The sequence below is a fragment of the Drosophila kikkawai genome, chromosome 3L, assembly GCF_030179895.1.
Source record: "Drosophila kikkawai strain 14028-0561.14 chromosome 3L, DkikHiC1v2, whole genome shotgun sequence".
In the NCBI taxonomy this organism is placed as follows: Eukaryota; Metazoa; Arthropoda; class Insecta; order Diptera; family Drosophilidae; genus Drosophila; species Drosophila kikkawai.
Genome location: NC_091730.1, coordinates 7525186 through 7537871, shown reverse-complemented (window position 1 = coordinate 7537871; position 12686 = coordinate 7525186). Strand labels below are relative to the sequence as shown.

At 37.5% G+C, this 12686-nt stretch overlaps 1 protein-coding gene across 5 annotated transcripts in view; it reads right to left on the bottom strand.

The window, feature by feature from the left end:
* Window positions 1-12686, bottom strand: part of bab1 (bric a brac 1) — a 76246-nt gene that overhangs the window by 51878 nt on the left and 11682 nt on the right. The gene's annotated exons all lie outside the window — the stretch shown is intronic.

Sequence of the window (12686 nt, the reverse complement as noted above, 5' to 3'; positions counted from 1 at the left end):
CCATTTTAAGAATTTTTTAAATATATTTTCTCTTGCTGAAATCCTTAAATCTTTCAAGGAAAATATGTACCCTTAATAGCATATTTTTAAGAGTATCTTTCAGTTCGTCCTTGATCAGTTCTTAGCTCCTTCGGGCTACTCAATATTTTTTTGTTTGTTCGCTGTCATTTCAGAAGTTATTATGCCAGTTGCTGCGGCTGTTTCTGTTGATTGTGGCCACCGGTACAGTTGGCCGAGTTATTGTTTTACTCATTCCCAACCTCCTGCCACAGGCACACACACTGTCGGTGTGTGTTTGTATGTGTGTGTGTGCCACATTTTGAACAATTGCTTTGCATATTTTATTGCTAAATAATAAATGCCTATTAAGTTAATTGGCAAATTAGGCAACAAACAACGCAGAGGCGAGTGCAGCAACTGGCCGAACTGCGCTCTACATTTTAATTGAGTGCGCCCTGAGCAGGAGGAGCAGGAGGAAGAGCTGGAGGTGGAGAAAAGCCAATAAAAAGCCTGCAAAAAAACGAGGACATGGCAGGAGAACAAAAAAATGATTGTCCATTTGTTGCATGCCTTAAAGTTTAATGAGGCGACCATTACGCGCCATTTGCATATGGCAAACTGGCGAAAAGTTTAGGAACAAAATCGATCGAATTGCACCCACTCACCTCGAGAGGGAGAAGCTATATAGAGCCCCTTCGATTTTCCTCATACATGTTTGTATATATATTTTCAGCTTTTCAGCTCTATGAATTCTTTTTCGGGGGAATGACGGGGCAGAAAGCGCGTGTCTGGCAGCGCCAAACAAGCAAACACAATTAAATGTTATGCAGATGCAATCTAAAATGTCATTATATCAAATTCATTAATCCCTCCCCCGACCAAGCCAGCACAACAACAAATATGCCCCACAGCGCAGATACACATACTACAGATGCAGATACAGATACTTAGGCCGGGCCCAAAGGCAGCACAGGCAGCACAGGCAGTGCCCCAGCAACATTGCAACTGCAACTGCAACAGCGTCATCTGTCCCTGCACTCGAATATATATATATTTTTTTTTCTTTCTTACACAGAGGGAAATTAGTGAAAATGGTATGGTTTTCCCATAGAAAACTGTATTTATTTTGGTTAGAAAAATATGTTGCTGTCCTATCTAAGTTCTTTGACTTGATGGCCTACTACTTTATTTCTTTATTAATGATTATCAAATCTAAACATAGTTTTTAAAGAAATATCCTTACTTAAATAATTCTAAATAATTCTAATAATCATTTTTTTATTTCATTTCTCAAAAAGGTTTATTAAAAATGAAGGTATCCTTTCGGAAATCTATGAAATATATTGTAATAATTGTATGCTTTTTCTTTTAATGGAATTCTAAAAATAACTTTAAGGTTTTTTAGACAACTTTTATCTAAAATATGTTTTTTTAAATTAAAAGAAATGTTTTATTCTATTAAACATTCAATTTATACAGCTTTTGAATTTATGTGTTCCAGTTTTCCAAAGGATTTCAGTAATAATTCTATTCTTCAGTGCACTTCTTCACTCCTAAGCTGTACACACACACACACACACACTCTTGCGACTCGTGTTCATATGGTTTTTTAATAATTATTATTTTTTGCATAGAGAACTGAAGAGTGGCGAAGGAATGGGGCGAGCTTGCGATTAAAATCGCTGCATGCACCGCTCGTGAATATTTTAACGTCAGTCAATCAAATGGCTTAAAAATGCTTTGTCATAGCAGCCCATCCCCCTGCTCTCTCTCTCTCTCTCTCTCTCTCTCTGGGTGCACCTTTGTACCCTTTAGATACTCATACTTCTTTGGCTGGTAGGAAAAGGGGGGCAGAGATACAGATACGGATAGAGAGATACGGATGTGGGACGGGACGGGACGGGACACACACACTCCATGCTCTCCACATTTCGCATGTGCATGTAAATCGTCTTTGATTCGATTTCGTTTGATTTGATTAATCGTGCGACGTCACTGCCGCCGTCTGATAATGAGATAGCAGCGGCGACTTGCACGCAATTAAGCCAAATTGAAGCCAGTCGCTTGGCGGTCTAGAAATATATATATTTAAAATTCAGTGTGTACACTGAAAAATGCTGGAAAACTTAAGCTGATTGTTTATATTAATATAAATGGCTGTATATTAAGGCACACACACATTCCCATATAGCAATGTGTGTGTAAGGAATAATAATAAAAAAAAATTATTCCATTCATCGTCATAAACTTCAATTTTCGAAAATCATTTCCTTAGCAGCTGCGCATTAAAAAAAAAATACAGAAAGCTGAAAAATAAAGAACAGCAACAATAAAAATGAATAAAATGAATTAAGGCTCGCCACAGTGGGCATGATTAGCAATACTCTACGCAGATATTATAAATCAGATAGCTCAGGTCTTAAGGTGGTCCCCCTACCCCTAGTACCTTGTATTTTATATTATTTCCCTACAAAAGTCATTTGTCAGCTGGCAAGCTGCTGATTGATGTCCAAGCACAGCACAAGTTGGGCAAATATGTCGGAGCTGTGTGCCCAGGAATGGGGGTAAATAAATGTTGTCACTATCTCGGGACAGACACACTAACAGCCAGCAATTGGAGGGTCAGAGGTATTTCTCACTCTGAGTGGCATACTCAGTGGGTTTTCTTTAATTTCTAACAAATAGGAAATAAAATCGATGTATTTTAATTACATTATGGTAGCTAAAACCCTTTTTTTGGTTAAAGTTAAGGAGGATGTTATGACTGTTTTTGGCTTTTGTTAGATAAAGTTTAGGATTTCTATTAATTTAAAGTAATAATATATATTTCAAATATACTTAAAGTGTATCTTGACTTGTATTAAGCCTTAATTTGTATTCCAAAATTGTAATAAAATTTGTCTTTATTTTTAAAAATTATTTTTTAGATATATTACCCTAAAGTTCTATCCATAATTCCTTTAGATTGTCCCATTGTGCTCAGCTTTGCTCAGTTTTTGCCCTTTGCACATCGTTAAGGAATATTATAAATTACTACAGCAACAACAAAAGCAGCAACAACAGCAACCGCAACATCAGCAGCAGCAGCAGCAGTGGCAACAACAACAACAATAAGAAAGAAAAACAATAACAGCAACCAAGTCGAGTTTCTTGAAATATTTATTTTATATTACGTTTTTCGCTTTATTTTTATTTCCCTTTTTTCTCTCACTCAACTTCACTTCCCGGACGGACGGACAGAGGGGCGCGGTCTAAATTAAAGAATATTTCTTGCCATCGTCTTGAGTCTCTCTGCTCCTGCTTCTCACTCATTTTTCAGTTCTTTTTATTTTATTCACATTTTTTTGTTATTTTATTTATTATATGTATTTGCTGTTGGCTGCAGCCCCGTCTTCATTTAAAGTGCGGTTTCTTGTCTCTCTCCATATATATTCATTATTATGGCCGCGACGGCGACGCTTGCTACACATAACTTCAACTTTGTATCTGTATCTTTGTATCTGCGAGTGTGGATTCGTGGGGACACTGAGGGAAAGGATTATTGATTGAGCAACTTTAAGTTTTTTAACAATATTGAGCATTTTTTAATTGAAAGAAATATATATTAACATTAAATAAATAATCAAGAAATATTTTCAATAATTTTGTTAAAAAAAAAACTATATTATAAATACAAAATATTAAATATTATAAATATAAAATAAGTTAAATTATATCCTATTACAATTTAAAAGATTTCTTTCACAATTACTTTTTAAAAATTATTTAAAATAAATCTTTCTTGAGAAAAGGGTTATCCAAAATTACTTTTTCCAACACCTTCTTTCTCTCTGTGTAAGATCTGTATGTGTGTGCCATGTATTTAAGGAAAAAGAATGATGCAAAGACGATAAAATATAATTTCGGCTTTATATTTTATTTTAATGATGAAAAATGTTGAAACTTTATTACGAACTCATAAAAAATTTAAACGTAGGTACACACGCACACAGAAAGGCCAAAGACGGCGGGGGGGCGGAGTTGGCGGAGGGGAGGGAGATAACTTCTTCTTGGTCTTCGCTTTTCTTTTTCGTTTTCCTCTCTTTTTCTTTTTCGTTTTTCCCATCTTCTTTGTGCGCCCTCATAAATAACAAACACAAAATGCGCTGTGAACAATGTTAAATGTTATAAAAATCCAAAACGTATTTATTTTTATTGCACAATGCAGCGCGGAGTTTTGTGGCTGGGGCATAAAGTATCTCGCAGATACAGATACAGCACTCGCACTCATACTAACACTCGCACAGCAGCTGTCGCAGCGGAACAACAATAATTAAAGAAAGCGCACAAGGTGTGAAAATACATGTCATAAGATACAAATGTATCTAATTGAATGAAAGCGACGTAGCGAGCGATTTGCTCCAAACACGCACTCACCCCCTCACTCCCCCTTTTTTTCCAACTCCCCACCCCCTGCTGTCGTTTAGTAGAGCGTGCGAATGTGTCGCATCTCATTGTCCGTCGGTCTGTCCGCCAATGTGTCCATTTGTCCGCCGCGAACGAAGCGTGCGGCCAACGCATCAAAGTCAAAGTCGACGGCGCTGCGAATTTTGATTTCCCCGTTTTTAGGGGGCTTTCCATTGAGCACAAAGGGTACATTGGCTAATTTAGACGGTTTGGTTAACTTCAAAGAATAAAATAACATATTTACTTTAAATTTATGAAGCTAATTTTTAACCCAAATCTATAAACAATTTCGGAATATGATTTCAATAAATTTTTATTAGCTCTTAATTTAATGGTACTTGGCTGTACTTATCAGCGCTATCTCTAAACCATTATTTATGTCCTAGTACTTTATTTAAACATTTAGCCACAGATTAATTGACATTTTTCCAAGTCATTTTGATAGTATTTCTTATCAATTATTTGACCTGTAGATATTTCTTTGAAGGTTAAAAGTAGTATATGTTTTTTTTAGGATTTGTAAGTTAATGAGATCCATAAATACTGAGATGGGTTATGGGAAGTTTCTATATATTTATTCAATTTTACATGTTCTTCAGAAACTATATAAAATACCTAATAACTCTGAAGCATAAAGAGTGTATTTTCATATCGGTTTCTCATATATTTTTTTGACTTTTCTCTGGTGCTGTGTATGAGCTTTCGTGTTGCGGCAGGTTATGGCCCGCCACAAGCACACGACCACACACACAACGTCACTCATTCACCCACAGATACAAAACAGCACACACAGATACAGAGAACATTCGCCCACAGATACAAAACGGCACACACAATAGCCAAAAGCGAGGTGCGACGCATCGCCAACAGCTGTTGAGGATGACGATGACATGACGATGACGAAGGCGACCACAAGTATCCGAGTATCTGAGTATCTCAGTCTCAGTATCCGCGTATCTGAGAGGCCGAGTATCCCGGCCGGAGTATCTTTAGTGGCTTTAAGTGGGCTAATAACCAAGGCCACCACCTTTAACATTACTTCCCTTAAATATATTTTATATTTCAAACATGAAATATATTTTGTTGGAATTTTAGTTGGGAGTTATGTCCATAATCCAATAATTTTTGTATTTGTTTAGCTTATCAATGAGTTTACCGGTGTTTTTTTGTGTTCCTGATCCAACTTCTGGGGTTACCCAATACCTATCGAGGCTATCTTATCGATGCAATGTCGCAATGACGCTTCAAAATTCGAAACCCAATCGATTTCTGATGACAATCAATCGTGCGTGCTCTATAAATAAAGAAAGTCAGCCGGCCGGCTGGCCATCGGGCAGATTATTGTAAATAAATAAATGCAATTATAAAAATTGCCGCTGACTCTGTCGCTGATGTCGCTGCCGTTGACTCAGTCGTCTTTTAATAAATTACAAAACAAAAAAACGCAACGAAGAAAAAAAAAATTATATGTATCTGCCTCCTCTGTCCGCTCGACTGCATTTTTAATTAATTTATTTTCGTTCGATATAAATTGCGGGAGGAGGGGTTGTTGAGGGGGTTGGGAGGAGGCGTGCTTGCACAAAGACAAAAGCCAAGACAAACTTGTATCTGGAAGATACTCATGCACATGATATTTCTCTCGCCGGCAACTGCCGATGAAGCTGATCTTTGTTGTCGGCGACTGAAATGCAGCTCGCGCTGCCATTTATTTATTTATTTAATACTTTTTTTCGTATTGTGCCGCTCTGGCTGTGTGCGTTTGATTAATCGGCCGCTCATTGTAAATATTTGTCTTTAGTTTGTTGCCTCCAACCAAGTCCTCGTTCTCGTCCTCATCCGCCTACTCGGTGTGCGTCTTTTTTTGTGTTTGTAACTCTTCGGGATTTGTGCCTTTGTGTTTATGAAAGTCGACAGTTTGAGACTGTGAAGGAGCTGGGAGAGGCCTTGCATTTTGCCCGTTTTTTCTTTTTATTTAAAATGCAAAAAGGAACGGTCTGAGAGCGGGATTAAAGTATTCACACCCGGGCGGGATCTAATCCGGGCTCATCAATAATTGATTGAGAGCCAGCATTTCCATTATGGCTTATAGAAATGGCCGAGTGCATGCCCCACATCAATTAGGGGCGATCTCCTGCTCTTGCTAATTCGATGGTGTCTCCTCCATCATTCATGCACTTACACCAGCCTCTCCTTTACGTCTCTGTTTCGTGTCCTTGTCACTGCAGATTCACAAAGTTGGTGTACAGAGAAAAAAATTTAATAAATGATGCAAAAGTATCTTAGTAGTTATGGAATGTTCAAGAGGATCTTACTAGAGTCAGAACTTTAATAAAATTTTACAAACTGTTCAAAACTGTTGTTTAAATATTAAACTCTAATAGTATATAACTTTATCAAGACTATATTCTTATTTTAAAATGTAAATACTCTTCTAGTTCATCAGATATTCAACAGATATATAATTCTAGTAATCTCAAAACAAGCTTAACCCTTTTCCTCAGCTAATTTCCTATGAAATCTAAAAGTAACCTTAATATTTAATGCAAAATTTATTTGAATTTATCCTTCTGTGCTGTGTAACAGCTTCATTCCACTCGCTAATCCCGACCGCACCTTCCTTGCCGCACTCCATCAAGAATGTATGTATCTCTGCAGTGCTTTGCCGCTCCCTCGCAGCAACTTTGTTATATTTTATACGGTAATTTATAATAAGTTTTTTCACGCACCTTTTGCCTTAGTCCCGGCTCCTGACCCAGCTCCTGCCCGCCGATAGTGTGTGTGTGTTTTTCCCTGCTCCGGCCCACGCACTTCAAAGACGGTGAGGCAAGGCCAGGAGGGAGGGTAGAGGCTAGGAGTCGGAGAAAGATACTACTCAGCAGGCCGCAAGTTCCCCCCTCCGATTTGTATTTGAGTTGAGTTGGAGCGGAGTCTGGCTCTGACTTACAACTAATGCAATATAATAAATTTATACAGGGTTACAAATAAATGTGGGCATACCTCACTCTCTCGCACCGGTGTATCTGTGTGTGTTTGTGCGTTTGAGTTGAAAAATAAATAAATAAATATTTTTAGAAGGATACATGAGATTGAAAACCCTTCTCGTCTCCTTGTATCTCCACTCCTATTTCACGTTTCCTGCCTGTTTTGCTTTATGTTGAGAGATGCCTCGGGATCGCCTGCCTCAGAGGGGGGCTGCTTGTAGGCTTTCGTTTTCGGTTTCGGGTTATTTATCAGCATAAATTATTTATGCTGCATTATGGGCATAAAAATAAATAAAATAAATGAAGCTGAGGCCAAACTAAATCCGATTAGAAAATGCCAAAGGAGGCGCAGATACCAACAGCAGCAGCAGCAGCAGTCCATAGATACAAAATTATTTTTATAGATTAATCAACGAATTACTTGTGCAGCTGTTGCCGCAATCCCATTTCCATTTCCACATCGTATACGATTTATTTGGCTTAGCAATAAAAATGAGAATTTTCCGCCAAGTATTTGAAAATATAAACATAAAAATCGTTGGCGTAATGGCTTTCTGTATTTAATTAAATGTTTATGCCATGCATTTAAACTAAATCGACCACGGTCGAATCTTTAGCTATATATATATCTATAGCTGTATCTGTGTATCTGTAGTATCTGTGTATCTGTCTGTTTTGCATCTTAATGGGCAAGATTTAAGTTGGCGCTGTAAAAACTACTTGGGGAGTACTTGAATGGCCCCGCTTGTGTATTCTCCATGTGCGGATCGGTTCGGTACGGTGCGGATCGGTGCGCATATATAAAATATGACTGAATAATATAAAACAGAAGGCGATACATCAAAGCGGATTATACAATTTATTTCTGCTTTTATTTCTACCCGCTTCTCAGTTGGGGATTCGTTCTTTTTTTTTTATTTCTTATTCTCTCTCATTTTGGTTTCTTTTGTATTTCTTGGCTTCGGGGTTTGTTTGTCTGTTCTGAAAATATATTTCTTCATTTTTATTTTATTTATTTACTTTCTTCGAAGATGTTGTATACAGAAGAAAGAAATATAAAATGTGGAATGTGAATGCAACAGATGCAGCGGCTACAGCGCTTAAAGATACAAATGTATCTCGGGGTCAGAGACACACACACAAACGCACACATGCTGGGTCACATAATAAATTGTATTATTTATATTATTTTATTCTATTCAACCCCCGTGTGGTAAACCCCGGGAAGCCCAAATGCCCAGATACAATAAGTATCTCGGAGATATTTTCTCTGTCGGCCAAGGCAGCGCTGTCAGCGTCGCAGCCGGCGTACAGCGGAAGCGTCAGAGGGCATTCTCAGCTGAGTCTGAGTGACGAGTGTAATGACTTTTGTCGATTGGGTTAAGTGGCTTGTTGGCTTCCTTTGCTCGCACTCACACAGATACTCACTAACACCGGCAGGGCCATCAAAGGCACTCGAAAAAATGCAGGGATCATTGGGAATTTTAAGGGAGTTTTAAAGATTTAACAGAATTTTAATTTAGTTTTAGAGAAATAATGTAAGAAAATATTTGAAAACCTAAAAATAAACTAAGAACAATTTTTAAAAATTTCTTTGTATCCTTTTTATTTTTCAATTCAATGGAAAGCTAAAACATTTACTATCTCTGAAAGTATAGTTATTATATCTATATCTATATATTTATATTCTAAGCCTTTCCCCTCTTAATTTCTTTCAGTGCATTGTTCGAGATGCGAGATTCCTTTTTGAGTTGCATCTTTTTTCAATTTTTATGCACGCCACTCGCTCCCTTTTTTCTTGATTCTTCACCTTTTTTTCCTGTATTTTGTTGAAGTAGTTTGAATGTGGCACGTTTAGCTGCTGACTGCCCCCCGCACTCCCTTTTCCTTTTACTCTGTGGTAATTTGTCTACAGCATATATATATTTTTTTGTGGCAGTTTGGGTTGCAGTTTTTGCCTCATCGAAAAAGGTAAGCGACACACGCTAATCATGAGTGTGAGACTCTCGGAGATTCTCTCCTTTATTCCTCTGTTTACTGCCCCCGGTTACCCTCCCTTTTCCACGGTGCGGTTTGGCCCTCATCTGTGGACTAATTGAGTAGGAAAGTGGCAAGGAAATCGAAAGGGAAAACTCTGCGGGATGAGGGATTGATTACAGATATTGATTGTGTTGATCAATCAGCGGAACATTGATGGAGTTCAATTTTTACAAAAAGGAAAATGGGTAGAGGTACTTGAAATACTTTTATCTACAGCTAAAATCGTTTAAAATTGAATAAAATTATTGGTTTCAGAATTTTAAAACCTAAAACAATTCAAAAACCTAACCCTCTAAAACCCATTCTTCTCAGAATTTCTTCTTTGAACTACCTTATTCTCTCATTAAACTTATACTTCTCATAAAAATACACATTTTAAAAAGTATATTTTAGCCCGAAATGAGTTTTAATCGCCTTATTGTATGTAATAAAAACTTCCTCTGCGCCCACGCTCCGCAAAAAGTTCAGTGAACCGATCGAGAAGCGAGAGAGGAAACCAATAATAATATACAACCTCTAATGATGCACACACACACAACACAAACACATCTAAATGCGTTGGCAATAAAATATGAAAAACAAAAAAAAAAAATGCGTAAAGGAAAAAAAATGATTTTCAACAAAGGCAAACGCAGACAAATAAAAGTGCAATTAATCACCAGAAAGCAAAGGCCCCCAAGAAGACTGAGAACCAGAACTCGGAGCTCAGACTCTGGACCAAGACTGACACTTATCGGCTTTATCTGCTTATATGAAAGGAAAGACAGGGAAATAAAATCAACGCATACAATAAAAAGAGATGCATTCACAGGGTAATGCACTGAGATAAAAATAAATACTAGGATTTCTTTATAATAAATAAAAATATTAAAGAAATCTTTTTAAATATCGTTTGCAACTACTGGAATTAGTTTTATCCTTTCATGTTTGTTATTTATTTTTCCCTTATTTAATTTTCCCAGTGCATATATAAATGGGCAAGAATTATAAATATTAAAGAAGCTGGGAATGGATTCCTTTGGCGCGGCGAGGATGTCGGCTGTCAATATTTGATTTTTATACCCTTGCAGGGTATTATAATTTCAGTCAGAAGTTTGCAACGCAGTGAAGGAGACGTTTCCGACCCTATAAAGTATATATATTCTTGATCAGCATCAACAGCCGAGTCGATCTAGCCATGTCCGTCTGTCCGTCTGTCCGTCTGTCCGTCTGTCTGTCTGTCCGTCTGTCTGTCTGTCCGTCTGTCTGTTTCTACGCAAACTAGTCCCTCAGTTTTAAAGCTATCTGAATGAAACTTTGCATATCGTCTTCTATATGCTCTCACTGCTATATATGTCGGAACGGGCCGGATCGGACGACTATATCATATAGCTGCCATACAAATGTTCGATAAATTTTTAGAAAAAAAATTATAACTTGGCTGTTTTTCAATATTTTTGCATCATTTTTGAGATATAGCCATTTTATAATATTCCAGAATTTTGGTAAAAATTTTATGAAAATCGGACGACTATATGATATAGCTGCCATAGGAACGATCGGGAAATTAATAGAAATAAAATTATAGCTTCGTTGTTTTTCAACGCATTTTTATTTACTCTGAGATATAAGTTTTTTTTATTATTCTAGAATTTTGGTATAAATTTCATAAAAATCGGACAACTATATCTTATAGCTGCCATAGAAGCGATCGGTAAATGTAAAAATATATAAAGCTGGGAATGTAAAACTGTAACTGTCAAACTGTAAACATAATAAGTATAGGTAAAATGTAATGAAACTCTGTTTTGTGAGTGTTTTCAGCATTTAAATCTATAAAATAAACATCAAAACCAATCTGCAAGGGTATACAAACTTCGGCGTGCCGAAGTTAGCTTCCTTTCTTGTTATATATGGCATTGCCTTGATGCCTGGCGATCGCATCGCCGCTAAGCAAACGAAAAATGCATCAATTTTTAATAATAAATGAAATGTGTGAATAAACGCGAAGGAGGAGGAGGAGGTGGAGGAGGAGGCTGGGGATAGGGGACAGGGGAAAGCGGAGAACAATCGGAAAGGCAAACAGCAGGAAAGCATAAACACTAACACCAAGGCAAACAAACAAAGATGCATTTACAGCGGGGATTGCCGGATTCAAATGCAGATGCACAGATGCAGATGCATTTTCCAAAGAATTTCTAAGCACATAAAAAGCAAAGCAAACGGTCAGTTGGGGAAATATTTAAAAAAGCATAAAAACAAAATATTTATTGAAAAGAGACGCTAACGAGCAAACGCTCGGAAAAGTGGGGAAAACAAGCCGCTTCGAAAATTGAGCATATGAGCAGGCTAATGCAGACGTAGCACCTCAAGTTCTTCCTCTCCTGCCCCTTGGCTATTTGATTAATGCACTCAAAAGCGACAATAAACACGGGGCATACGGAGGGAAGAAGAATCTGGGCGGAGAATCGCCCAGAAGATCGCAGCGAAGAGCTTCGGGAAGGAGTCTCGCGCGTCCAGACAAACAAATATGGCATTCCGATTGATGTGGGACTGGGGAGGGATATGGTTATGGAACCTCTGAATGGAGAAGAGATCTGGGTTCTCCAGTGAACGTCGTCGACGTCTATTGGATAAATAAATACAAATTTTTTATTAAAGTGCGAATTCTGCGGTGAGTTCTGCGGTGCTAATGCAGCTCTCTCGAACCGGTCGCTAATTTTACTCCTCACTAAGGAGTAGTGCACTTGGAGATATTTGTATCTTATAAATATTTGTGAAAATGGTTTCTTAGATTTTGAATTTTAATTAATTAAACATTTTTAAATCCTTTATTACAGTTTTTATTTGTCGAATAATGTTATTTTGATCTATGTTTAAAGTATTGAAATCTCCAAACGACTGAATATTTAAATTTAAAATTTCCAATATTTTTTCCCTAATATATCTACCATTAAAACTTATTTTTCCGATCTCATTCGCTTCTGGCCTAATTGAAGCACACTTAGGGAACCACAGACAGATGCAAAATGCTCCATAGATCGAAATCAACCGCAGGCCGCAAGAATTCCGGAATTTCAATCACCTTTCGGTCACCAAACCATGGCGTTCCGTTCCAGTGAGTGCCCCATGTAAAGCGGGGATCGGGGGGATCGAAAATCTGGAGTGGGAAACCTCTGACCATTCTGGAAAATATGTGGCAAAGATCTCTTGCCTGAGTTAAAAAAAAAAAAAAGAAAA